The sequence below is a fragment of the Corvus cornix genome, chromosome 9, assembly GCF_000738735.6.
Source record: "Corvus cornix cornix isolate S_Up_H32 chromosome 9, ASM73873v5, whole genome shotgun sequence".
NCBI classification, from domain to species: Eukaryota; Metazoa; Chordata; class Aves; order Passeriformes; family Corvidae; genus Corvus; species Corvus cornix.
The window spans coordinates 6,679,650-6,705,911 of record NC_046339.1 but is presented as its reverse complement, the minus strand read 5'-3'; the positions used below and the strand labels follow the sequence as shown (position 1 = coordinate 6,705,911).

Sequence of the window (26,262 nt, the reverse complement as noted above, 5' to 3'; positions counted from 1 at the left end):
TGTGGAACGTGGTTGTTAGGAGTCCTTGCCTTCCCTTGGACAGGGTGTCCCTGAAACACGACAGTTCTGCCTCAACCCTTGCCTTATTTTTACTTTTATTTTACAGCTGTATGTCTCTAATGAGGTACCTAAGAGAAAGCATGTTCATGGTCTTGGCCATACCCTTTTCCTTCTTGTGCAGTGAGCACCCTCACAGCCCAGGTTTGGGGTGGAGGAAACCTCCTGGTGAGACCATGGGAGGCAGCAGAGAGAGGTAAAAGATGACCTGGGATACTTGGAGGTACCTGGAGGACGAGTGGTAATGACAGGTGAGGGCAGTAGGGTGGGTGACTCCCACCCTGGGGTGTTTTTCCTTAGCACAGGAAGGGGGGAAATGATCCTCCTGCTGATGTTTCTCTGTCAAGCAGGCCACTCAAGAAAGGGAAACACAGAGTCTGGACTCATGGACCCCTTCCTTCCCCTGAGTGCCTCACTAATAGCAGCCTGGGATTCGTTTCCAGCTGGGTTAATTACCTCTAATTGCCCGCAGCTTTCTGGCCAGCCTCACCTCTCCCCAGGAGGTGATGGCCCCAGTGGGAGCAGCTGTGATTTGATGCCCAAGGAGCTGCTCCTGCTGCCTGTGGCCAGACACCACCTGCACACCTCTTCCCCCACTGCTCAGCACCGAATTGCTTTGGGCATCCTTGTAAATTCAGATACCTGGGGGAAAACAAATGTTGTGGTTCCCACTAGTTTGATAAAACTTTAGAAATGTGCATATAAAAACAACAGTTTTTCCACATGGGTTTGTTGTCACAGATTTCCTTCAGCTGCCTGATGCAATTCATCTCAACTGCAGCATTATGTGTTTTCTGGGAGCTGTAATGGGAAAAAATGACCCTTGAAAAGGCAGTTCAAAATATTCCTAAAAGGACACAACAAAGTTTTCCTTTCCTTCCTACCCCAAAGCTAGGCTTTGCTTTGTGTGTTTGGGGGGGAAAAAAAAAAAAAAAAAAAAAAAAAAAAGGCTGTTTAAGAGGTTTAGGTGCATTTGGTATCTGTTTACACAAAATCCAGGGCTTAGTTGCGATGAGATAAAAGCAAATCTGGCTTTATTGTTTCTCTTCTGCATTTAAGTGATCACAGAAAGAGCAGCCGTAGCCCAACTGCTTAGACACACTCTTTTCACGTTTGGTTGTTGCTTGTATTAGTGTTAAGTCAGACTTTGAAATGAATTTTCTGCACATTTGTTTGTATGCAGTTTGGCATAAAGCAGTTCAGAGCTTGGCATGGCAACAGCGAAGGGGAAGCAATTCAGAAATCCAGGGAAACGAGGCTGGCAGCATTTCAGTGTTATTTACCTTCCTCTATAATCTCACTTGTGAATACTAGGACTAGGCAAAAATATGCTGTGCTCCTCTCCATCCTCCTCCTTCATTAACCTGTGGTACTCATTAACTGACGAACCTCTGGGTTTCACATGATCCTCTAATGTCCATCACAAATAATTGTGCTAATTAAAAAGGTAACTGGATGGTTCAGCATGGGAGTGCAGCTCCTGCGATGGAATGGACACGTCTGTGAGCTACGAGAGTGCTTTGAGTAATAATATTTAGCACTAATAAATTAAATTTTGGAACTCCGTAAAAATTCATGCTTCAAGGCTTAAAGTTAATCTCTGTCAGGGTAAGACCACTGTTGGCATAGATTATCCTGTGTTTACCAGTTAGGGAATTTCTTGCAGCTTCCTCAGAAGGCTGTTACTGGCTGGCTTTGAAGGCAGGATTGCATCTAGGCAGAGCATTTGTCCTATGTGGGTGGCAGCTCTTACACCAGGTGCACTGACCCAGGGGAATAAAGCAAAAATGGGCATGACTCCATGAATGTAGGAGCCATTAACTGGGGTTTAGTAATTGTGCTGGGGTTTGGGGGATTGACTGCTAACTTTGTTTCAAGCTTCCTATGTGTTTTGGTACAATACAGGCAGATTTTCTGTGTCTTTGTTCATCTCTTTCCAAATAAGAAAATACAATCCTTCTTCTGACACCTTTTCAGTCAAAACACACAGCCTTCACTGAGTAGGGATCAGTTCCTGCTGTGGGCTGGTACAGTCACTACCTGGCATTGTGGAACACAGAATTTGAGGATTTTCATTTTTAGCTGTGATGCTGCTGCCATTCTTGATGATAAGGATGACAGCTGTAGCTTTGCTTTTTCTGAAGTTTATTGGCTTCAGCATTTATTTTGATGTTTCATTTTCTTACAGTAAAAACTACTTTTCACATATAACAACCTGGTGGTTTGATTTTTCAATTGTGAGGATGGATAGTAGAGACAACCAAGAGTTAGCAGAAGGTGAAGTAATTTGACAATATCTCTAGAATCTGAATGAAGAAATGAGGGTTAATTTATGATAAAACACTTCTTTTGCAACACATGTTCTGTCTTATTCTCGCAGATTTAGTGAAAGAGATACCACAGCACAAGACACATCTGAAATCTCAGGAGCTGGGGAGATGCTGTCATATAATTTGTAGCTGTTTTTTCATGTCTGGCAATAAAATAAGTTATAGATGAAAAGGGTGAGTTAGAGAGGAAAAGGCACTCTGTTTGGACAAGCAATGTGTCCTAATCATGTGCACATGAAAGCCAGAAATATAACATATGAAAAAACACATAAGAAGAAATGGAAAAAAAGTGCTATCCTGGGAAATGAGATCTTGAGAATCCGAAAGGCTGTTACTGCTTCAGAGAGGGAAGATTTTTTTATGTAGTTACTATGAAACCTCATGAGTGAAAATGTCATTCTGCTGTGTTTGTGCTATTATACAGTGCAATTTACTGGCAGGTAGCAGACTCTTTGAAGGAAAAGCTGATGATAGTCCAGTTACCGTGATGCTGTAAACACACAACCCAGAAAAAAAATTGCCAGAGAGAAAGAGCTAGAAAATGGTGTGGTCCCTAATTAATTACTCCTCTGACTTTCACTTGCCTGGCCAGACCACTTTGCTCTCCCTCTCTCCACCCCAGGATATTACTTATCATCCATCCAGCCTCAGTGAGCTGCAAAATCATCATTCAGTACCTGTGATACGGCAATTCATTTGCAGCTGCTACTGTCCCAATCCTTCGTTCCTCTCTGCTGCTCACACCAAGGAGTTCAGAAATCTGCCTCCGGGAGACTGAGGCAGGCAGAGAGGCTGTGTGTGTGTGTGTGTGTGTGTGTGTGATGTGGAGGTGCTGGAGTCTGTGCAGCCCTCCCTGTACAGACACACTGGCTCGTGGCCCAGCACGTTCTTGGGCTGTATGTTGCATTCATGTGCAACCTCTAAATGCATTTAATTGATCTTTATGGCTACATGTTTGTCTTCCACCTGGCTCAACATGAGGCTTTAATTGGCTACCATGTCACACACATTAATAATAAATATGGCAATTAGCTAAAATTGTACTTGCTAGTTGGGTAACTCTGTGCTATGTATCATGCATGAAGGCACACCAGAGCTGCTGTACGGCCTCATGAGCTGAACACACAGGCACATATTCAGACCTCGTGCTGGGGATGGGCTCCTGTGCCTGCAGCAGTTAATGATGCCAGTGTTTCTTCCCAAAAAATAGACTCGATATTAGGTGACACCTACAAAACAGGTTTAGGTGAGACCATTTGCAACTGTGAAATCCCTTAACATAAAATCACTTGCCCACATCTCGCCTGTTTTCTAGCCTGTAGGGAGGGTGTGAAGGCTGTTAGTTGTTTTGTAGGCTGGGAATGAAAGACCAGTGCCCCTGTTCTCAGTTCTGTTTCCCAGGGAAGTCTGAAGGCACTCTTGATGATGAGCTGCTTTGAAAAATGTAGCCCTTAATTCTGGCAACTCTTAGAAGATAAAATATTTTTATTGTTGGTGTTTCCAGCTTCCAAGAGATGCCAAATTTGTGATATTGTATTTCTGTCTCCCACCAGCTAGAATAAGGCAGGGCTACAACCACCTTGTAATAAAAAGAAGAAAGGAAAGTGACTTTGTCAGGCCTCTGATGAAATACTTGTGTAGGATTTTGTATCAACTTTGAGATGGGAATTGGGCTGGTTTTTGTTCATCTTTAGCTGACAAACAGATTAAAATCCTATTTATGCTTAGTCTCTGGCTATTGTCAACACTGTCCTGTAAAATCCCTTCTGTTGGTTTATCATAGAAATAGTCAGGGTTTATTCCCCTCCATCACTGAGAGATGCTTTTCATATCCTAATCCTTTTAGGGTAAGGTGATTTGACACCTAATATTTCAAGACAGAATCTATTATGAAAGCAAAATTAAGCAACAACTTTTATTCTCTGATTTCCTTTATAAACTCCAACATATCTTGGCACACTTCACTTTTTTATCTCTGACTTATGCATAAGAAATGAAAGCTACCACTGTAAAAATGTTAAAATCATTAAAGATGCTGTCACAGGTGACTATGATATTTATTCATGCACATCTAGGGGGCTTCTAAGGCTGATGGTGTGGTTCAATAGAAATTAGAGTGGGAGTTTTTTTCGTATTGACAGTTGCAGTTGTTAAGTGTGTCAAAGCTGGTGAAGTCAGAGGAGCTTTACAAAGACAAATGCACAAGAAGCATGACAGCTGGTGAAATTCATTGATGAATTCTAGTAAGATGGATTGGAGAGAACTGCCTCAACTTCTTATGTGTTGGAAGATTTTAAATTAATTATATTTTAACTGCTTTGGAAACAGACCTGAGAACAAATTTGTGGAGCCCAATGTAAGTGGCTGTTCAATAAGTGAAAGATGTATAGAAAAGTAATCGTCATTTTAGCTGTGTACAGAATGAAAAAGAAATCAAACACTGAAAATATTATTACAGTGCCATTAACATAAATCAATTGCATGCTTTATCCTCAGAATCTTTTTTTCATTTCTGGTCATCCTATCTCATAAAGTCTTTAATGGTTATAAAAAGAGTGCAGAGATTGACAGTAAAAATGATTAGAGACGTGTAAAGATTTTTGTAAGAGGGGAGGCAGTGGGCTGGAACTGCTTAGAAAAAAGCTTTAGCTGCACTAGGAGATTTGAGGAGCTCAGCAGGACCAAGTCAGGTTGCAGGTGCTCAACGTGGTCACTTGATCACCTTGCTCACCTCCTCCCTAACCCTCAGGGCCCCTGAACTCTATAAACCAGCTGGGATTTTAATTCAAGGCCCCAGATCTCAGGGTTGTGGGCCTGAGTGGCAGCTCTTGCTCCAGTTGAGGATCACACTCTACTTTGGGACAGGCCAACTGACCCCAACCCAGCTTGGGCTCTTCCTGAGACTGGTGGTTATGGAAACAGTCAAAATGGACCAAACCACTATTTAAAAATACACAGCACAGCTCTCTAAAACACAGAATGAAGGTCTTGCCCTTGATAGCTGGTTCTATCCCACAAACCTCTCGGTGGAAATGGGATTTCAAGGTTTTCCTGTCAGGTCCTCACCCAGGTCCCTTGGTTTGGGAATGTCCAGCACAGTGTACTAGCTGGCTCTGGGGATTTTAACTCCCTGTCCTCTCCAGCACCAGCTGCTAAAATGAATCTGCTGGAACTTCTGTATTATGCTAAAATATTTGCCACAGCATACACACCAACTGCTTAATAGGATTTTTAAAAACTCCTAGAAATTTTTGCAGGTAAAGAGAGCATCTATCCATTTTATTGGGCAAGCTCAATATTTCCAAGGATCCGCTATCTCATGCTTTAAGGTATAAGTCAAACATGCAGTTACAGCAGATTCAGGCAATGGTTCCCTTCTTGGCAGGTTGCTCTGCAGTTTTGTGCCATTCCTGGGAGGAGGAGCGCTGGCTGTTGGGATTCCCAGACATGATGCAACTGGGAGTTCCCCAGGGCACACTTCTCATGGCATTTCAGCAAAGGGGAAGGAGACGTGTCTCCCCTGTCATTGTATTTGGGGTGGGCTCAGCCCCCCACTCCCACAGGTGCTTCTGGCACCTTTCTTCCTTTCTCCTGATAAAATGGAAGAGAGAAACAGCATTTCTGAGGTGTAAATAATGTTTAACAAGTGAGGCTTGGAGTTGTAAAGGAACTCCTGCACTTATGCTATAATCATTTTGGTGGTTGATTTGGAGCCAAATCCTGCTGGCCTGACTGAAGCAATTAGCCTGATTACTGCCAGAGGGATGCTCATGCAATTAAGGTGAGCAGTGTTTGCTCTTTATTCTGGAAACCAGTTGTCTGTGTAAAAGTAGTTGACACAGTGCAGTGGTGCTGAGGCAGGAGGGTGATGGGCTCTGAGACAAACCTTCAAACCCTGACAGAACCTGGTCTCTTTCACAGAAGAGGGATGGACAGATGGACATTGTCTGACACTGCTCTGAGAGGAAAGTGAAAACCTGACAGTGAGAGACATGTCCTGGTGTGTTTGCTCCGTGGGGTTGCAACTCTTGTTGTTTCCCCAGCTTCTCCAAAGGATGGAGCTGGCTAATTAGATCTACAGTTGCCATTTATCAAAAAGAGCATCTGAAGTCTTCAGTGATATTTTTCCCCCCTCTCTCCCTGCTATTTCTAAGGCACCTATCAATGTGGTGCAGAAGAACCATCTGGATATCTGGCTAGTGACCAGCAGGCTGTGATATGTGAGGGTTTTAAATAGAGACAAGAGAATGTAGAGTGGAAAGAGTAGACAACCAGCATCTTTTAATGGAGGTTGAAGAGGGTATAAATGAACTGAAAAGCAAAAAAGGATGGAAAAATGCCTTTTCTTCAGGTTTTCACGATGAAAGAAGCAGGGTATGTTAAATCTTTTAGGAGCCTCCCTAGGAATATTTAAATTGCCTGGGAAGTATTCCTGCAGATGAGCAGGGCTGCTGCATTGACTCTGAGGATGAACACTCATCACAGAGCAGGAACACCTCTGCGGAGGAAACTTCTTCCTGCCCTGCCAGGAGAACCTCTGCACCTTGCTCTGGATGCCAGCACTTATCTGCATTCACAGCTCAGATGTGCTGGAGTTTTACTAAGGGCAGGCACAGCTTTGGGGTCAAGAGTTCTGACTTATCCCTCCCCCTGAATTCAAGGAAATTTTGAGGCTTTATTTGATTGAAGAAATCAGCTATGTTTTACAATGTGGGAATTTGCCCTTTTGATGGATCTGAAGGGTTTATGAATAGCCTAGTCCAGGGCTTTATTGTGAAGCCCCTCGTGTCATCTTAGTGATGCTGAATTCACTGATATCAATAGAGTTTACTCTTTGTGTTAGCACTGTCCCCCAGGTGGGTGCCTGTGTGTGCACAAAATAATAGCTCCGTCTGGCAGAATTTCTTTGCTAAGAAAACTTCACTTGTCAATTACAGGGAATTTTCCCTGAACTCTGATGGTTCTGGAGCAGAGTTCGGGCTTCTGGTGTTATGACAGAATTTTGCAGGTTCAGTGATGGCTTTTGACAGCTCAGGTCCCAGTAGGGAAAGACTCCTCACTTGAAATCAATCAACTTTATCACACAGGAAAAAAGAAAATTGAAACCCACCTGAAGCTCAAACCTGCTTTAACAGGGGCTCTTCTCTGACTGAGCTGTTACTGCAGATACCTCTACAGAATGAGCATATTCATGTAGGGAAACATCAAAAGATAGGTGCACCTAACAAAGACATCCTGTTCATGCTTAATGCACCAGATAAATTGTTTTAAAATGCAGAGAGGGGTTTTGAGTTCTTAGTGAATAAGTGCATCCACATATGCATCTCTGAAGAGTTTTTTAATTAATTGCTTTCAGTCATTTCCTTTTATAAAATTAGAACAATGATGGAATAGACTAGCCATGGAGTTTGGCCGAGGAGAGATTATACTAATCCACTTGAAAAACGACTAGAACAGAAAGTAAGGAGAGATAAAAGCAATTTTTTCCCAAAGCTTGTTTACCTGTGACAAAATCCTTCCAAATCAGCTGCACACAAAATACTGGATCATCTTAATTAAACTCGACCAAAAGAGATTTTGCTTTGGACTTTTTGGGATATTTCATATCCAGAGAGTTTGTCCCGTGATGCTTATAGCAAGATGGGAAAATATGTGTTTCAGGCAATTAATAATTAGGAGAGCAGCAGAGCTTTCAAAGACCAGAGTGGCACCCAGATCAACTTGCTGTATGGAAGCAAACAAAAAAGGGGGAATTTGTCAGAAATTTTCGATATACCCTAAGGAATCTCTAAGAGTGGTTTTTAAGAGTCAGGGGACCTTTCATTTGTGTATTCTCCAGTTAATGAAAGGCTGTGGTTACAAATGAACTTCCTTTGTTCCCTGCATGGGTTATTGCTCCCTAAGCCTTGAACTATATATTCTTTGTTGAAGGAATAAAAAGATGTCCTAGTTAACATGATGCTTTCCCCTCAGACTTTCTTTCCAAAACTCTTATTTGCCAGAGGAGTGAACTTTGCCAAACCACAACAGCCCTCCATCCACCTGCTCCACAAAGACAGGTTTTCACAGCTGAATCAATTCTTTCCCTATCACCACAACAGCAGCAGCTCTGAAATTCCACATATAAGCTTAAAAACGGCTCATCAATAACCAGATGGGCCCTGACAATCAAAGACCAACGAGTGCAGACACACTGTTGACCTTCCTTGCCCTTCAGCCAGCCAGTCCTGGGCTCTGCAACACATTGTTGTGGTCAGCCTGTGGTTGTCTGAAGCCTATTTCTGCAGCAGTCTCACCAGGTCATGAAGGCAGAGCAGTTTAGGGGTGTGTTCAGCTGTGCCAGGACTGTGACTGCTCCTTGCTCCCTATGCCTGCACCTGACTGCTCTTCTCCTGCTTTTCTTGCACCTGCTCTGGAGCTCATTGACTCCCAACTGGACTCCCTCAAGAGTCAAAACCAAAGCACAATTTTCAGGATGTTCCATGAGCTTGGAGGGCCAGGAGAGCCTGGAAGGTGCAGGAGTGGAGGGCTAGATGGGAATGGGAAGGCAACAAGAAAGGAAGGGGCAATGTCAGCCCTGGGGCAGCCTGGCTGATGGGTTCCCTGAGCTGTCCCCCCAAAAAACCCCTTACACTCCTAACCAAGGTCAGGGAGTTGGTGTATTTGGCAGCAGCACCGAGGAGCACCTGGACACAAGTCTCCAGGAGGATTTAATATTCCTTTATTCCCTCTGACTTTGATTTAACCATGGGCTGTGATGCTTTAAGTACCAGATATTAATTAGAAGTGGTAGTAGGTCCCAAAGGGACCATACTCCAGATCTTCTCACCATTCCTAGTTTGACTTATTTCAAGTTACGACTCTGAAACATTATTTATGCACTCAGGAGCCTGGCATTTGGAAGGCCTAACTAAATCTGCAAATAACTAATGGCTGTCAGTAAGGAGTAACATTCTGCTGAGGTGGAAAATAGCTTACCCACGAGTAAAACATAGCCATGTACATGGGATGTTTTCTGCAGCACTTCTTTAAGCCAGGCAATGTTATTTTGATCCTTCTTTGGTACCATGCCTAAGCAGGCACACAGGGACAGTGACATATGGAGGGGCCCACCAGGATGGCAATCTTGGAAAGATGAATCACTTTGGGCTTGAGCAGAAACTTCACTCTGAGCTCTGATCCTCTGACAGGGAAGTGGGGAAGTGGGACAAATGCTCTTTTGGCTCCTCTGGTCTTCAAAACCCTTCTGGCAGTGGTTGATTTAGGACAATGCAGTGGCACACTGAGTGGGAGGAACACTGAATTCAGGCAAAATTGCTGGGTGCCAGGGGGTGGCTGGGGCATCCCATTTGGCACAGGCAGAGATGAAAGTTATTTATGGGTAGCAGGACAGCTTTGTATTACGAAAGAAAAAGTATCTGAAGACATACTAGGAGTTTTAACAGTATCTAGGGGGAATTTCAAGTTGGGATTTCATTCCAGACTACATTGAGTCAATTTTTGTCCTAGCAAAGAGATTCTCTGTATTTGCTCTGACTTTAGTTCCTCTAATTCTTCTCGTTCTCTGACTCTCCCCAGGCAGTATCAGTCTGGTGTTCTGTGTGCCCTGACAGAATATGAATACACGTGTGTTGCCTGTAGTGACTCTTACTGTGTGACTCACAGCACTTGCAATTTAGGCCCTTCTATTTTTAGAATAGAAAAGGATATCTAGGATCATTGGACTTTAAAATCATTGAAAAGGTAAAAAGGGGCCGTCTGACGGGGGTGTAACTGCTGGTTGACTCTATGAAGTCTTAGAAACCCTGTTGATTCAGCTCACACCAGACTTTCTATATAAAGTATATGGACAATAGAGCTCACTCAGTGGGAGACATGAGGTTTCCTCCTATATGACATAAGTACAGTGCAGAAATATCTCAAAAGGCAAATATATTCATGTTTTATAACCTTCTCCCCTTGATTTGTTTCTGAGTAAAAGAGCTTGGTGTTTTGACAGCTGAAATTTTTTTGTGTTTGTGAGGAAATACATTTGAGAGAAATTCTTCACCCAGCTGGTTTTGACTGCTTTTAAACCATGTACCAGGTGATAGTTTTCTTCTCATCTGCCATTTTCACAACTCTTCCATACCTCCATGGCATGTCATCAGACCCCTGCATGACAAAAGGTAAACTGTGTCACCTCTTTCTTGGTTGCACTTTTGGTGAGCACAGGGAGGGATTGGGAGCAACATCTCCAGGGCTTGCCATGAGCTGAGTCCAGTAAGACCATAGACCTTGATGTTAATGACCCAAATTCACTAGATTCATTGTTAAAAATGGTACCTGCATATTAGGTGTTCCTGCTGTTCCCATTCCTACCTCCTCTGTTCCTGCTCTATGTGTCACTGATCCCTCCTTCTGCCAGGCACCCTTATTTTTCCCCTCTTTCAATGTTTTCTTCTGCACTCACTGCCTCACCGTTGATGCTCTCTTGCTGTCCTCCCTGTTGGCTGCCTTCATGTCACAGAATGTGCAAGGCAGGCACAACAGGAGAGGTTATAATGCAGAAAATTTAGAAATTTCCATTATGGTGTTTTTTCCTTCTAAATTGGCTGCACAAGCAGTTTCCACTGGCACTGTGGACTTACAATGGAGAGTTGGGGAGACTATGGGGACATGGCAAGTGCTGTGAGAGAACAGCCCATGCAGTGCAGGATGGATGATGCCAAGTATTCATTTTAAGAGAGCTGCAGGAATTCTAACACTTTTCATGAATATTCATATGAAATTGAAAGCTGTTTAACCTGGCTCTCACATCTGTCTGGTGGGAGCACTTCAGTGCTTATGTGGTGCTCATATGACTACTTGCAAAACGTGAATTTTAAACCTGACTGCTCAGAGAGTGATGGAAATCCAGTATGAAACAGTACACTCGGTTGTGAAATTTGCAATTCGCCTTCTGCCAGTTAGCTACACAAATCAGCTAATCAAGGAACACCACAGGATTGAACCAAGCAACACAGTATGAATTTGCAAACATTTGCCATTCCCAAAAGATCTGTAAGCCATGAGCTGTTTGCTGAAGAAAGCCCAAAGTAATACCAAATAAATAAATTAGAAAATTGCATGACCTCCACAGACAATTCATAACAGAAAAGGCAAGTGAGATTCATTGCAAAAAGTAGCCATTGAGCTTCTGAAGAAAACAGGGAAATCACTCCTTAGCACCGTGAATCAATCTGATGGAGTTTGCTTCACTATCTGCTGCACATTGATGGAACGATGAGAGATTTGGAGTCACTTCTGACAGGCTCTCAGACGAATGAGTATTTGGTCGTGGCAGAAGTTTTTGTAAGTGGCCAATTTGTCTGGGATAATTTTGAGAGCAGGTTTAGTTTTGGATCCCGGGATTTGCGTTATGCCGTATTTTACAGTTGAAAATGCCCGAAACATTAACCTCCTTCTGCCACAAAATTTGGCTTTGCATTTTGCCCTGTCTGGAGCCCTGTGTTCAGCTTCATTCCCTGAGCACCACGGTCTCTATTTCCATTACATCATTACCACATTAGTCTTGTTTACAAGGCAGGGCTGTTGCACTGCCCATTTCCCAGAGATGCTGAGGGGTTTGCCCAAGTGTCCCTAAGAAATCTGGGCACAGGTTGAATGCAGTCTCCCACCTCCTCATGGTTTTACCCCTTCAGACCCTTCCCTCAGAGAGGCACTGAGGTACAAAAAGTAAAACTGTCTAAGCTTCTGGACAAAAGTGAGATGGAGAAGAAAAACCACGTACTTGATTTCCACATGCATTGCTCATTTCTGGCACAGATTTAATATCTCTGCATAATAATGCTTTGATCCATACTGCAAACTGCTACAGTTTCTTTGGAAGAAAGTTTTCACTGTTATCTTTATGTACTCTGTAGAGTACATAACACAGGTTGAAATTATTTCCCCCCAAATTTGCAATGCAAAGTAATGCAGTTAACTGAAAAGTTCTTCTTGCTTGGATCAAATGGGGAATATTTATGTTTCTTAAAAGCAATTCTTACCATTCCTGATCCAATATTGCTTCTTTTTGGCACAACCGGTATTCACTTAGACTGAATGTATTTAGCAATTTTGTTGTTGAATTGTCACTGGTGTTTTGTTTTTAAATTAATTATATCACGACCTGTTTACAATGCAGTAAAACACACTGAAGTTCTCCTTAAAGGGAACATTAGTTAGGATGAGTAAATTTGAATTACTTGGTAAGTCCCTGCTATATAATAATTCTTTTTCTGATGAAGATTTAATGAAAACAATCAGTCTAACAGAATTCTCGAAGTTGTGAGCTTTTGACAACAGTATTGTAAAGTATCCTTAGTGACATCCACATTAAAGTAGATTTAAAATGGCATCATAACCTTAATTTTCAAATTTAGCACAGCAAATTACTCCATACCTCTTGCTTCAAGATATGACTCTCAGCTTCTTTAAGTGCATTTTTAATAGGTCCTGTGAGAAGCATTTCCACAAGCAGAACATTTTATTGTTGCTAAATACCACTCACTCTGAAGTCTCTCTGTTGTTTGGAAATGAAACTTTAATGAACAAGTCAAAACAATTCATCAACCCGGGGAACATCACACTCAGATCAAACACACCAAACAATAAGGGCCCTGCATATGCACGGAATATGATTTTCATTCATTGTGCTCCTGCTGCTCATCCTGGCGAGGGTCACACACACTGACAAAACCCCAAACTCACAGCCCAGCCCTGCCCAGGACCCTGTGCAGACCCCACTGCCCTGTCTGGCCACGCAGACCTGACTCTGATGTTCGGACATTTTCTTGCCTGGTGATGCTAAATAGGCACATCATAAAAAAAGTACAGGAGGCTTCTAACTTTGCCTATTACCTCTTGGACTTCTGGCTGGGAAGAAACAAGGTTTTTCAAGGGGAAGCTTTCCTGTTATCCTACTCAGTGTTCATTCTCCCCCTCAGCCCTTGCTCACAGCCCTCTCAGCATCCAACCGAATGTTGTGTACATCCTTCCCCACACTGGTTTCTCAGGGGGAGGAGAGTGCCAGGAGGCTGGCAGTGACACGGGAGGAAATCATGCCTTTTTCTCTCTGAAACTACAATTCTCATCCAGCAAAACATTGCCAACAGTGCAGAGAAAGCTTTGGTTATGCAAAATGGATGGACACTTCACGCCTTCTTTTGCAATAGGTTATAACCTAAGGAGTTCCTCACCCGGAAAATTCCTCCCACCACCTTCCCCCGCGAATGTTTTTCCCCTTTCAAAATGACATCGGTGGCACCCCAGACACATTTTACACGTTAATGCATGTCTCTCTCGTCTTACAGGCTCAATGGCTTTCCTCTTCCCCTTTTATTTTAGGGCAGCTTCCCCCTCTCCCTTCTCCCATCTCAGAAACAGCCCGGCTGGCTCGGTAGAAAAGGAGTAAAGTGTTTTCTTGCATGACCTCTATGTATTTTACTCCGCGGGAAGAGCAACGTGGAATGCACGGCCAGCAGGCAGCAAGGTTTGAGCCAATTTGTCCTCGAGGTATTCCTGCCATAAAACACAGGACTGTCCACGGTATTTCCACCTCCGGCTCTCCCCCCATCCCAGCGACCCCTCCCCAGCGCTGCCGCCGCACCTGGCTGCGCTCGGAAAGCCGGGGAGCAAAGCACAAACAGCGGGCACCGAACAGCAACAGCTCCCTTTGTTTCCCATGCAAATCCTACCTCCGATAGTTGTCACATCTTCCTCCGAGGCGAAGCCTAATTATTAACACACAGAGATCCAGCGGAATCCTCCGAACTGCCACCGGTTGTTAAGTGCTGTCATCGTTCCCTCCTGGTGCTTAAACCTTTTTGGACCATTAATGTCACAACCCCTGCTAACTCATCGCTTAGTACTCGCTGCTCAAAATGTCTGAAATAGTTTGGAAGGACAATAGGAATGACAGGCACACTAGACAGCCATGCTTGAAATTAGTTTTCCCCAGCTGACTTAAGGCTGTTTCGTAGTGCTTTTAGGCATGTACTCTGTGGGGTTTATTAACCTAGGCTAGACATGCCATCCCTGCTTCTATTCAGGGCTGTAATAGGTTGGCTGCTAGGAATGCAGCGATAGGTCTAACTCCATTCATCCCTCCGTAGTTCTTAAACCTCCCAGGGAGAGGAAACAGCTTCAGTCATCCTTCAACTTACTGAGGCTACTGTTTCTGCAGAGCAGGCTTTCACACATTGTTTTGAAACTAAAGAGAAAATCCCTCCCGGGAATGGAAGGTGCCGTAGCTCTCCTGGCTGATGCGAACTGCAAGAGGAAGCGGCAGCATCCGCGTCCGCCGCAAGCTGAGGCTGGCGCAGGACTTAGTGGAAGTAGCGATTGGAAGCTGAAAGTTCTTAAAACTCTGTGAGGCAGCTGTGGCATAAAGAGAACGAGGGGGATGTAGGGACCGCGCTGTGCTTTGTATGCACAGTCACAGATGTGCACTGCGCTTCTCAAAAGGCAAAATACTGTTTGCAGATGGCAGGGACTCTTGCAATCTAAATTTCCGAGTAAGCAGCACCTGGGATGACGGTGGGCAGAAGAAATGAGAGCAATACACAGCATTCGAGGTGCCTGTGACGTGGGGAAGGTGAGAGTTGCTACAGGACACTGCTGTTTTCAGTAAAGCTGTGCTAATCGCCAGATACCAGCTCAGAGATATTAGTGCTCTGCGGAGATCTTGGAGCCTCTTTTTTCTTGGTTGCCAGTTAATGACTGGCCCAGGTCGAGATGCAGCGAGGCTTATTAACATCTGCTATCACTGGTGTTGCTGATCTCAGTCTGGTCCCTAGTGGACAAAAGTAAGAGCCACCAGCACAGATGTGTCTCTGCCAGAAGAAACGGCACACATGGGCTGAAGGACTGGAGAGGCACCCTGGAGCCAAGGCAGGCTGGGACAGAGCAAGTGGGGAGTTAGTTGTTTTGCTGCTTGTTCTACTTCTGCCTGTTTTTTTAGTACCGCCTGGTTCACAGCCCTTTGCTCTAGATGAAAATACCATTCAGGAAACATCTCAGAAATGAATGGTGTTGGGAGAGATTAAGGAGGAAATCAGATCACAGTGAAACCCCAGCTCCAGCTATGGCTGCCTCACACCCTGGGAATGAGAGGGTTAGGATAGCACTAATAGCAGATTTGCTTTACCAAACAGCAAGTCAGTGTTCATGCATAGCATGGGCCACTGGTCTCTCCTCCTGCACTGGCCTTCAAACTATGAGTGAAAGCAAGCCTGTTGCTGGTGCAAGCCAGCCATAGATGGGGACATCTGGAGGGACCACGGGCATGATGTTTGCTTTTGAATCAATGCTGCTCCCAACAGAGCTGCTTTGCTCTCTGTGCTTCCCCATGCCTGCACTTGCTGTTGCTGTTGGACATCCTCCCTTCCCCTCTTCATCCACTGCTCCTCACACAGTCAGTGGGTTGGAGGGGAGGACTCAAGGGTCCAGTTTTGTTTCTCAGTTCACACTGGGGTATTATTAGCACATCAAGCTTCTCCCAGAATTGGTGGCAGCAAAGCGGACTTTGAATTTTTGTAGATTTTTTTGAATCTCAGGGTGGGCAACCACATGCTGACTGATAGCAGGGCTGACTGAACAATACCTGCTTTCTGAATAATTTAAAGAAATTTTTTCCCTGTCACCTATCTTGCATCTTTTGTGTGCCCTTCATTCACCTTAAGGCAGAAGAAGAAAAGGGAAAACCAGAAAAGTTCTCCTTGTCCCAAGAACTATACTTCTGTCTCACTAAGGGTCTCGCTGTGCCATTGATTTGTAAGCGGGATGACACAGCAGTTCAAGAGGCACAAGAATCTGGTTGGAGATACACAGGCCTAGGAGTCCTGACTTTGCTGGTGATCTTTTGAGAGATTTCAATACTGAACTGGACACAAGAGTGTTCAATGACAGGCTAAAGCAGGTGGTAGTTGCCACCCACATTCACAGTTCCTCAGTTGTGTATGCTGAATATAAGGAGGTTCATAAATAACAGATGACTATCCCAGCTCCCCCTCCCACATGGACATCTCTGCCAGGGTCATCCCAAAGGCCTCAGTCCTTCATAGTAAGTTAAAGTCACTCAGATTTGTGGGGCAGCAGGTGACAGCTGTCTGTGAGAGCTGCGTGACTGAATGGAGAGGAGAGGTTCTTACCTTGGGTGGTAATTGAAGGGGGGAATAAACTGCTCAAGATGTGCAGTGTAGGCTGAAAGGAAATGACCAGAAAGATCTTCTGGGGGCTGATGAGTTCAACATGGTTCAGTCTTAGGGAGATGTTCCATGACATTCCCCTTCTCCTCAGGCTTTTTCTAATCACTGAACAGGAACAGCAGCTGCCATCAGTGATGGGACTGGTGTACCCCCTCTCCTTACTGTGGCCCTACTGCTGTTGCATTTTTCTGGCACACCAATCTGCTCCTTGCTGGAAAAAAGATACAGGGAGCAGTGGAGTGGTGATCTGATCGGGTATGCCAATTTCCTGTCTTCCTGCACTGTATGAATGTTGCAAAGTAGGATTGTCCAGGGAAGCAGAGGGCTCACATGTGCTTTCACTCTGCCTTCCATCAGGAAAAACCTATTCTGTAGGAGAGGAGATTGCTGCTCAGCTGTACAGCAGTGGACCCTCTCTGAGAATACCCATTGCTTGCAAAGGAGTTGCAACAATTTAAAGTGCCTTTGTCAGTTTCTGATCAGTATTTACTTAGTAAATGGCCAAGGAGGATGAAGGATGGGAGGAATTCAGATTTGCAGCTTGCATGCTGACAGTAAGCCAAACAATATAATGAACAGAGCAACTAATGCATAATTTCATTATGAGTCATCCTCATTATAACAGGAATTTGATAGATACATAACTAGCAAGTGTAACTATCACTTACAAATTCCCATTTCTACTTGCAAAGGAAAGGGCATGATATAATTAAAGTTTCAGGTTGCACATACAATAACCTTTTCTCCTCCCATGGTCACAAACTCTTTAGGAACAGTATGAGCATATTTTAAAGTTGCATACCTATCAGACAGCATTCCTTCTACCCACTTGCTGAGTCTTTTTGAAACACCAGCAGGTAGTCTCACTAATTCATAGATACTTGGTGTGAATCCTGTATTAAAGGAATTGCAGGAATGATCTGTTGATGGCTCTTCCACGCTGGGTGTCTCTGTAAAGTGTCAGTGTTCAGTGCAGCCTTAGCCTGGCAGGGCTGCAGGTGTGATGTGCACGGCAGGTAACAGGTTGTGTTTAGGCTGTATAACCACATTGTCAGTGAATATTAGTCTAGCAGGAAAAGGGATCCTCCAGAAAGGGCCAAATTCTGTCATGCACATCTAGATACTCCTGGGTGTTGTGGAGCCTAAACTCAGACCTGAGTTTTGCAGAGGGCAGCTATTCCCTAAAAAGGATGAATCCAGTGTGGGGGAAGATAAATTCCTAACAATTATCTTGGCAACAAGCATTAATCTCACCTCTGTCATTTAAACGAAAAAAATATCAAGAAAGCCTGCTGATGTCAGTCCCCACATTTAGAGCTCTCCCTGGTTTCCCTTCTTTTTCCTGTGGCAGAACAGGCATCACCTGTGTGAATGCAACCCTGCATTTGACCACAGTCTTGCAGTGTCTTGTGCTGAGAACCACAGGACGCCCAAGTGTTCATTTAACTGAGTTACATCACAGTGACTGGCTAATCGCTTCCACATGCTGCTTGATTGTCCCCCCTTATATGCCAGCTCTGCCTTTTTCTTGCACAGCTCTTTTTGAGCCACTTGCCTAAGAGAAAATAACTACATCTGGAGTGTTGTTAAATGACCCAGAAGCTGCTGCTCTGCAGACTGACAGTATTTGATGCAAATAGACGGTTCCTTGCTGTGAAAATCTCCTTGGCTGACAATCCATCGGGTACTTCCGACGATAGCTGTCTGAGTTAAAACACAGGCTCCTCTTTGTATATTCACACTATCATTCTTACAGAACTGCTGGTATTAAATTCTCCCTGTGCAGTTTCAGTGGAGGCCTTTCTACTCCCCATTTGTGCACCAGCTGCTGGTGCACATCGCTCCCCCTCTTTGCCTTCAGCTTTTGCCATCTGCCACCATTAAGTTGCCCAGGTGTCGGAAATCTTCTTGCTCTTCTCTGGCAAACATTACTCTGCCTCCTTCTCCACTAATTCAACCTTCATTTATATGGAGGCTGATAGATCAGGATCAAACATCTGCTGCATTTCACACTTCATGGGGGCGGATGGGGAACAGAGCACGTATAGTTGCTGGCAAAAGTACAGGCTGGTTAACCCTTCCCTAACTTTCCATTCCATCTTCAAGAGCTTACGGTTTTCCTGCACTTCTAGATGAGCCAATTAATTAATACTTGCCAGTCAGGACGTTACCTAGAGCAAATACATCCTAAAGCAGAGCTCATTTGCAGAAACATCAAAGCTTTCACATACTGCAACAGTGTCTAGTCCTGAGGTACTGAGGAGCAGCAGAGTTGGAACTTATCTAAGACCGTTATCGGCAAAGACACCAGAATAAACCTTTTTTCCTCTTCTGACTGCTCCTTCTGGTGCAAACAGCGGCCACACCACTGACTTTATTGTGCTTTCCACTGAGATACAGGTCAGGCATCCTTTGTGATTGCCTGCAGGGGAAATCCAGACTCACTGATCATCTTTCACAACAAATGGTAGTGTAAACTATTGAATTCTTTTGGTAGAGACGATGAAATTAAATGATTTTCAGTGTGCCCAATCCTCTTCAGTAAATCACTGAAGATTGACTGCAAGTTTGCACAGCAACAAACCAGAATCCAACAAAACAGGCTGCTTACACAATGCGGCTTGCTGGGCCCAGGGAATGCTTCCTGATTAAAGGCTGGTAAAATATGTATCTGAGGATGCACACCCAGCTGCTGGGGCCAGTCTCCAGTGTGATTGTTGAGTAATTCCAACAGGATTTCACACTTCAGCAATTTTACTCTCCTCAGCCTGGTTCTCAGTGCTTTCAGAGCCTGATATTGTGTGAGACTCTCGGGCAGAGATGGTTCCCTGCTCTGAGCAGCAATTGCTGCCTGCTGCTTTCCCATTTGTTAAGCAATGGATTACTGCTCAGACATTTGCAGGCCACGTTGGTCTAAGCCCTGTGTGCAATTCTGTGGATTTACTCCTCTCCTGGAATGCCATGATCAGAGGTTGTTTCTTGCTTGTTCAATAATTTCCTGAAGCACTGCTCCAATCGACGCTGCTGTGATTTCCCTTCTTTGTGACAGATAATGCATTGTGCTATCACCTTTCATAGAAGCACCAAAGCGGCCACTTAGATGCTCGCTGATTTTACACACAGTGCCTGGCTGTTTCTCCAACTCTTGATTGCTTTTTCTGTCCACACTTCCCTATTCCTATGTTAACATTACTTCTCCAGCAACTTTAGCAAGATATTGCTAGATAATTCTTTTGCCTTTTTTTGCCATCCCTCTGCAAGTCATTTGCTATGCAGAACTCTCCTTTCTTCAGGACTCAAGTATCTCCTTTAATCTGTTCTTCCTTTTATTCTTTACTCAGCTGCTGCTGCCTTGCTTTGGCAGAATAGTCACCCATCTGATGAAGCTCATGCTTCTATTTCTGTTCTCTCTCTTTTAAAAGGTGCTTTGCATCAGTGATATGCCTCTTTGGGTTTCTTTGGTGATTTGGTGCTGTATACTGAGCTCTACACTCCAGGAGTGAAAGAGCAGGTTGGAAAGATCAGGTTGTGGAGAGAGTGTGCAAAGGGGGGCGAAGGGGACTTTGCCATGCCCCAGTGAGGGGGTTTTCAGTGAAGCAGTAAGAGAAGCAGACAGGTAAATGGCCAGGCCAGGAGCAGAACTGTGGAGAGGCTGTTTTGTAGCACCCTGCCTCAGTTTCCCCACTTGTAAACTAAGAATAATCCTCTGCCTTTATAAATTCCTTTGTGAGATTCACCTGAGAACTGAAACAAGATGGCTGAAATTCAGCCTTGCTAAGCTTGTATTACCTTGCTGATGAACTTTAAATTCAGAATAGCAAGGGCCTAAAGCTGCCTGAGTAGCCTGCACATTGTACAGGGTGTTTGGTGCTGTGTGGACACACACGTCCACTTGTGAAGGCACAATGTCTCGGTGTCCCCTGGCTCTTCTGTCTGAGAATACCACAGACTCTCATGGGAGATGCTGTGGGGGTGCAGCCCTGCTTGTAGGGTGAAAGAGGGGTTTGGTGGCAGCTTCACAGCAGCCAGGGAGCAGGAGGGACATTGCCTGGGTTGGATTCAAAGCCCAGCCTGTTTGGAGAGCACGTCTGCTGGTAGGGACAGCAGAAACCTCACACAAGACGCCACGTTTTGTTTTTCCTGATCTATATTCTGCAGCAGGTGCTGAGAGTGGCACATAAATCCACCAGCACAGGATTTATGGTTGTGAACATCAAATATTCACCAAAGCTCAAAATACCTTCTCAGTTTTCCTGCAGAGTGACCAGAGGGATTTGACTATACTTACTGAAGTACAGTTGTTTGGAATTTATACCTCTGAGGGCAACATTTGGTCCTAAACATGTATCTCCACATATATAAAGGTTTTGTACAAAGTTCTTTCTTCTCCATGAAGAAAAGCTTAGAGTGCCCGTACAAACCTGCCACCTCTTCCCCATCACCACAGTGATGCCTTAACCTAAGGCATCAACAGCAGCTGAGGACACAGGATGTGTTTATGAATAAATTAATTGGGGAAAAATGGTATTTGGAAACCAAGCAGAGGCTTTCCAAGAGGAAATAAGCAGAATGATAAAGCTTTGCTTTTAAGACAAGCTGCAGGGATACTCCTTTGGCATAAACACACATTTTTTCATTGATAAAACAGATCTCTTTTTTCTACCCTCTCTGATGAATTTTTCAATTCTGTATATGCAAAAATATTAATGTATCATCAAAAGCTGAAGTGGACTCCAGAGGAATTTAGCCAGTCAGTTATCTCTGGTTTTAATTACTTAACGGTATTTTTTACATTTGCTTGAAATGATTTTATACTCATTATGGGTACTGAAGTAATGTTTCATTATTTCTCTACTTTTGTGAGTTTTTAAAACAACAAAAATAATTTTTTAAAAAAGGAACAAGTTGTCCATAGGTAGACCTGTAATCTGACCTTTTCTCTGCCCTGAAAAGTTTTAAGAAGATTATTTAAGTTTTCGTGTCTGTACTTGCTCTATTTTCGGAGTCTTAGAAGTAACCTTGACTCGAAATTGTGGCCTCTGAGAGAGGCACAGAAGATGCACTACAAGCTGTGGAGTTCATCCCTGCTGGGATGAGGGGCCATATCCTCACTGCAAGAGAATTTCTCCAACAATGCTCAAACCCCTGTTGTAGCAGCTCCCAGCTGGAGCTTCAGACCACAGAAACCAGTTATGTTTTCATGGCATGAATAAAACAGACCTGGAAAAACCATCCCAGGAAGCCTGTACTTCTGCAACTAATGTCCCTGCTCCAGTGTGACCAGGATGTTGCAGGATCAGGCTCTGGGAATGCATTGTGGCCTCAGCTGCCTGTGTTTAAAGATAAAGGCACCCTGATGTGCCTCACAGACACACACAGGCACACACTGTGTCTTTAACCCTTGGCTCACTCCTGTAATCCTCTCTCCTCCCACCCACAGCCACTGCAGGGAGGATGCATTTTCTTTACTTGGTTTCCCATTCTGATTTCAAATGCCTCTTGGTGCAGTAAACCAGTAAAAAACCCAGTCCCTGAAAATGTAATACCCTTTGGGGGAAGCATGATGGATCTGGTAGTGCAGGAACAAACATCCCCAGGGTCCCGTTTATCTCACACACCACGTCTATTTACCTGGATTTTTTCCCCTCGGAGTTGCACAGAGGACTAAAACAACTCTCCCCCTTCTTGCCTCCATGCTCACTGGCTCCTGATTGCTCTCCTGGTGGTCCCAGCTGGATCTTTAACCCCTGCCAGTCTGGTGGGCTTGAGCAGGGCTCAGCCCCCAGCAGCAAGCTCCAATGTAATCCCTCTGGAAAGCAAAGGCGACTCCTTGGAGTGCCTGCCTGGCTCTCCAGACAGGTTATGCTGTTTGCAGAGTACAGGTGCATAACAGATCCTCAGACATCTCCCCTAATCTAACTTGAGTGAATCCACCAAACAAGAAAAGAACCTCTGTCCCTCTTGGTCTGATGCAGAACCTCTGCTCTGATCAGGTTTGGTGGGATATGAAGGGTTGGGGAGCCCATGTGAGCAGGGAGGTCTCTGAAGCTGTGAAGGGTGTGGTAGGCACCAGCCAAGTGTGAAAGGAGCTACCTTGTGTGGAGGCCTGGTGTCCTCTGTCCTTGCAGATATGTGTGGGGCACAGTGTGGGGTAGCTGTTGCAAAGGAGCACTGACAGGATGTCGGGGATGGTAGGGATGGCCCTGGAGCATGTAGCACCCTGTGATGGGGATTTGTTTTCCCAGGCTTCCCTCCTGAGCCTGGCATGGCCTTTCCCAGCAAAGAGGTCACTGTATGTTCCCCAGACCGCAGGGCAGGAGATCCTCAACTTCCTACAGGAGTGAGGGGCTCCTGCCTTCACAGAGCCTGCAGGATTTGAAATACCTGTGTGAAAGGCAATCCCAAACAGCAGCCACTGGCCTGTTTGAGAGGTAGAGCAGGGCTCCCATGGGCAGCAGCGTGGGCATGTGGGCAGCCAGCAGCATCTGGGGTGTCATCATCACTGCTGCCCCTCTTGTCTCTGTTAGAAAACTCAAGGCAGAACAAAAAGAGGGGCTGTATATGAGGCCAGAGATGCTTCAGTGCTTGTCAAGATAGGATTTCAAGACTGAGGAATCCAAACTATACCTATCAAAGGGGTAAAGAAATGGTGACATGATTAATCTCTCAGCTCCACCTGTGTAAATAGAGAGCAACTCCCTGGCAGTCGATGGAGATGCTCCTACCTGTGCCTGTGTCAGGCAGAATTTGGCATGGCTGGATGTAGGATAGCATGAAGGAACATTGATGTGGAGCTAAACAGGGACCCAGTGTTACCACACTGATTGCAAGTGATGTCTCTCCCACACACCACAATGAGGATACAGGTCTGGGTCCAAAAGCAGAAAATGTGCTTTTTCTGTCCTCTCTTTTGCAAAGAAAACAATCATATGCATTAATTACTTTGGCCAGCTCAGTCCCTTCAGGGTTCTTTTCCAGGGACTGCTCTATTGTGTCAAGAGCAGTACAGCAACTGAACAAAAAGACATTGTGTGCCCAATGTTATTTATGTGCTTTATTTCAGTAACTCTCAATATTTTATGTACTAGAATATTCCTTGAAATATCTGATGTGCTGTGAAGAAATTTCATGCCATTAATTTTTAGTATAGCTGTTTTTAATGACATAGAGGATCAAAATTCTACATTTATGTATTTGGTCTGATATATAGATGTTATATTCTCTACTGTATCAGTCGTACTGTCTGCTCTAATTTCTGTCTCCAGGGGTACAAATGCATTTTGCTTTGAAAAACTTCTATCCTGGCATGGGATTTTCCTCCAGAGATCTTTTGTCCATTAAATAATAACAGTCAATAATATTTGGGTATGATGGGAGAACCATCTAAATGTAAGTATGAGCCCTGTTACTTTCAAGCAATATAGTTTTACAAAGGAAGTCTTAAATTTTCCTGAAGCTCTTCTGATTTCAGTGGTTTGACAAGAATATAAATGAGAAGGAAATTTCCCCCTTTGCTGGCATCCGATTTCTGAGTTGGATTAATTATGACAAGAGTTTTTTCCGTGCATAATCAGATTTGCTAAAAATTTCTTTATTAGGTTCATAAAACTGTTTTGTGAAACAGAAAATAAAGTGGGGATTTTTTTTGCCACTAAGTTCAAATTTGTCTGAACTTTCAACTGGACTCTGGTATCCTATTAGAGCCTGTCTTTGATAGTAATAATATTTGAATTCCATTACTTTCTCTTCTAATTCCAGTCACTGAACATTTTACTTTTTTCTAATAGCAGTACGAGGTAAATTGCCCATGCAAGGCTGTTTAAGATGGTCCTAGAGCAGCTCAAGTGAAATGTCCTCATTTTTCTTAATTTTCATGAACTTGCCATCTTTATTGTTTGTGTGTAGTACAAGCAGTTAGTGGAATACCATACTGCAGACCTGCACAGTCTGGCTTGGAGGTCTGTCTCAGCAGCTACTGGAACAGTCCCTGTGGATGCTAAAACTGAGGAGGAGGGAATGCAGAGGCTGGCCAAGGGCTGTCCCAAGCAAAGGAGTAGTAGAGGAGCAAGCAATGAATGATAGACTCTTTCTCAGGCATGAGAAAGTGAAAAAGGATCATAAAGATGTGAAATGACCTGCAAAAACCAGCATTTCTGGCACTGAAACCCCTCCAGCTCATGGCCTTCTACCCTCCTCTTCCCCCATCTTCCTCCCTCACATAAAATGCACATCTGTGGGTTAATGATCTCTTTAGGGCTTCCTCACAGACCAGAGCTATGAAAAGCTGACATTGCAATCACATCTGGTCATCCTGAGGGAGGGTAACACCATGAAAATGAGGTTTCAGGGAGAAAACGATAAAAGCTGCCCTGGCTGAGGCAAGAACAAGGAATTCCTCAGTGAGTAGGAGGAAGGCAGGAGGGAAAACAGAGAGAAAATATGTTGATATGGATAGCTTGGTAACATAAATTTAGCACACAAATCCAAATCCAGGTCCATTTTCATGAGTGACCGAAGGATATAGAAATGTTTAAGAATTAGATCTCTGGCTGTGCACATCTAATAGCCCGTTACCTGCAGCTTCCAGAGGCCTTGGATCAAAGCCCATCAAAACACATGTAATATTCACAATCTTATTTTCATTCTAATCACCTGCTTCTATGCACTTTCAAATTCTCTGGCCTTTTTTAGGGAAGAGATTTCCTCATTGCCATAGGAAAAGGTTCACCATCTTTTTTTCCATGGGTCTTGTGAAAATCCAGGTCTTACATTATTTTTCTGGAACTTGGTCTGCTTGACTCCTAAACCCCTGAGTCTGTACTTTGACACTGTAAAAGCACAATTTCAAACCTCTTTTGAATTAAAGAATGTAAAAAAGCCCAAACATTTGAAGAAAAGGTAGAAAAGCAGGCAATAGAGGTTAGGTGCTATTCTGCTGTGGCTTTGCTAGAGCCAATTTGTATGGAATCTGGCTCCAGATGGGCACTGCTCCTGTCAGCCCTTTGTGTAGTACTCACTTAGTATATTTTTAAAGGAAAAATATGATCTATGTGACTAAAGGCTGGTTTGTCTGACCTCAGCTTTATACAAAGCTTTAGGAAGTAAAAGGACTTCTTTTTGGAGAAAAGAATGCAGCAAAGCTTTACCAAAGCAATGTTGTGTCAGATGCATTTGATGATTTTACTTGATAGAATAATTGATTTTCTTAACAAAAGCAGTGCAGTAGATCTAATCTCTCTGGACTTCTGCAGTGTATTTGATGTGGCGACAAGATTGGCCAAACTGCAGAAAACGGGGATTAGTGGAATTGTGCAGGAATTGTCTGGAGAACTATGGAGAGTACATTTTGGGAAGGTTTGGGGTGGAGTGGTGCCCCTGGCATCCCTTTAGGATTGGCGGGGGAGGTTGATTGCATTTATAATTCTAATCTTCCTGGCACAAAAGGAGACACTTTAAAATTTGTGGCTGAGATGAAATCAGGATGGATAAGCACAATAGTGGAGGTTTGGAAAATTATTCAAAAAATGGGATAGACTTGAAGGCAGGAGAGGTGGAAGTGTGAAGAAGGATGCAATCATATGAAGGGCAAGGCTGGTCACTGAGAGAATCCTGCCATACAGTATTTCTGTGAAATGGGACTTACC

At 44.0% G+C, this 26,262-nt stretch overlaps 1 protein-coding gene across 6 annotated transcripts in view; it reads right to left on the bottom strand.

Annotated features, from left to right (window-relative positions):
- LOC104688023 (calcium-activated potassium channel subunit beta-2) overlaps positions 1-26,262 on the bottom strand; it is a 142,665-nt gene that overhangs the window by 82,034 nt on the left and 34,369 nt on the right. Inside the window, exon 1 of one of the 6 annotated variants that reach the window (XM_010397355.4) lies at positions 14,108-14,785. The exons of the other annotated variants lie outside the window; for them this stretch is intronic. The gene's annotated coding sequence lies outside the window, so the exon portion shown is untranslated. Of the gene's footprint in view, positions 1-14,107; positions 14,786-26,262 lie in introns of those variants that run through there. 6 annotated transcript variants of the gene reach the window in all.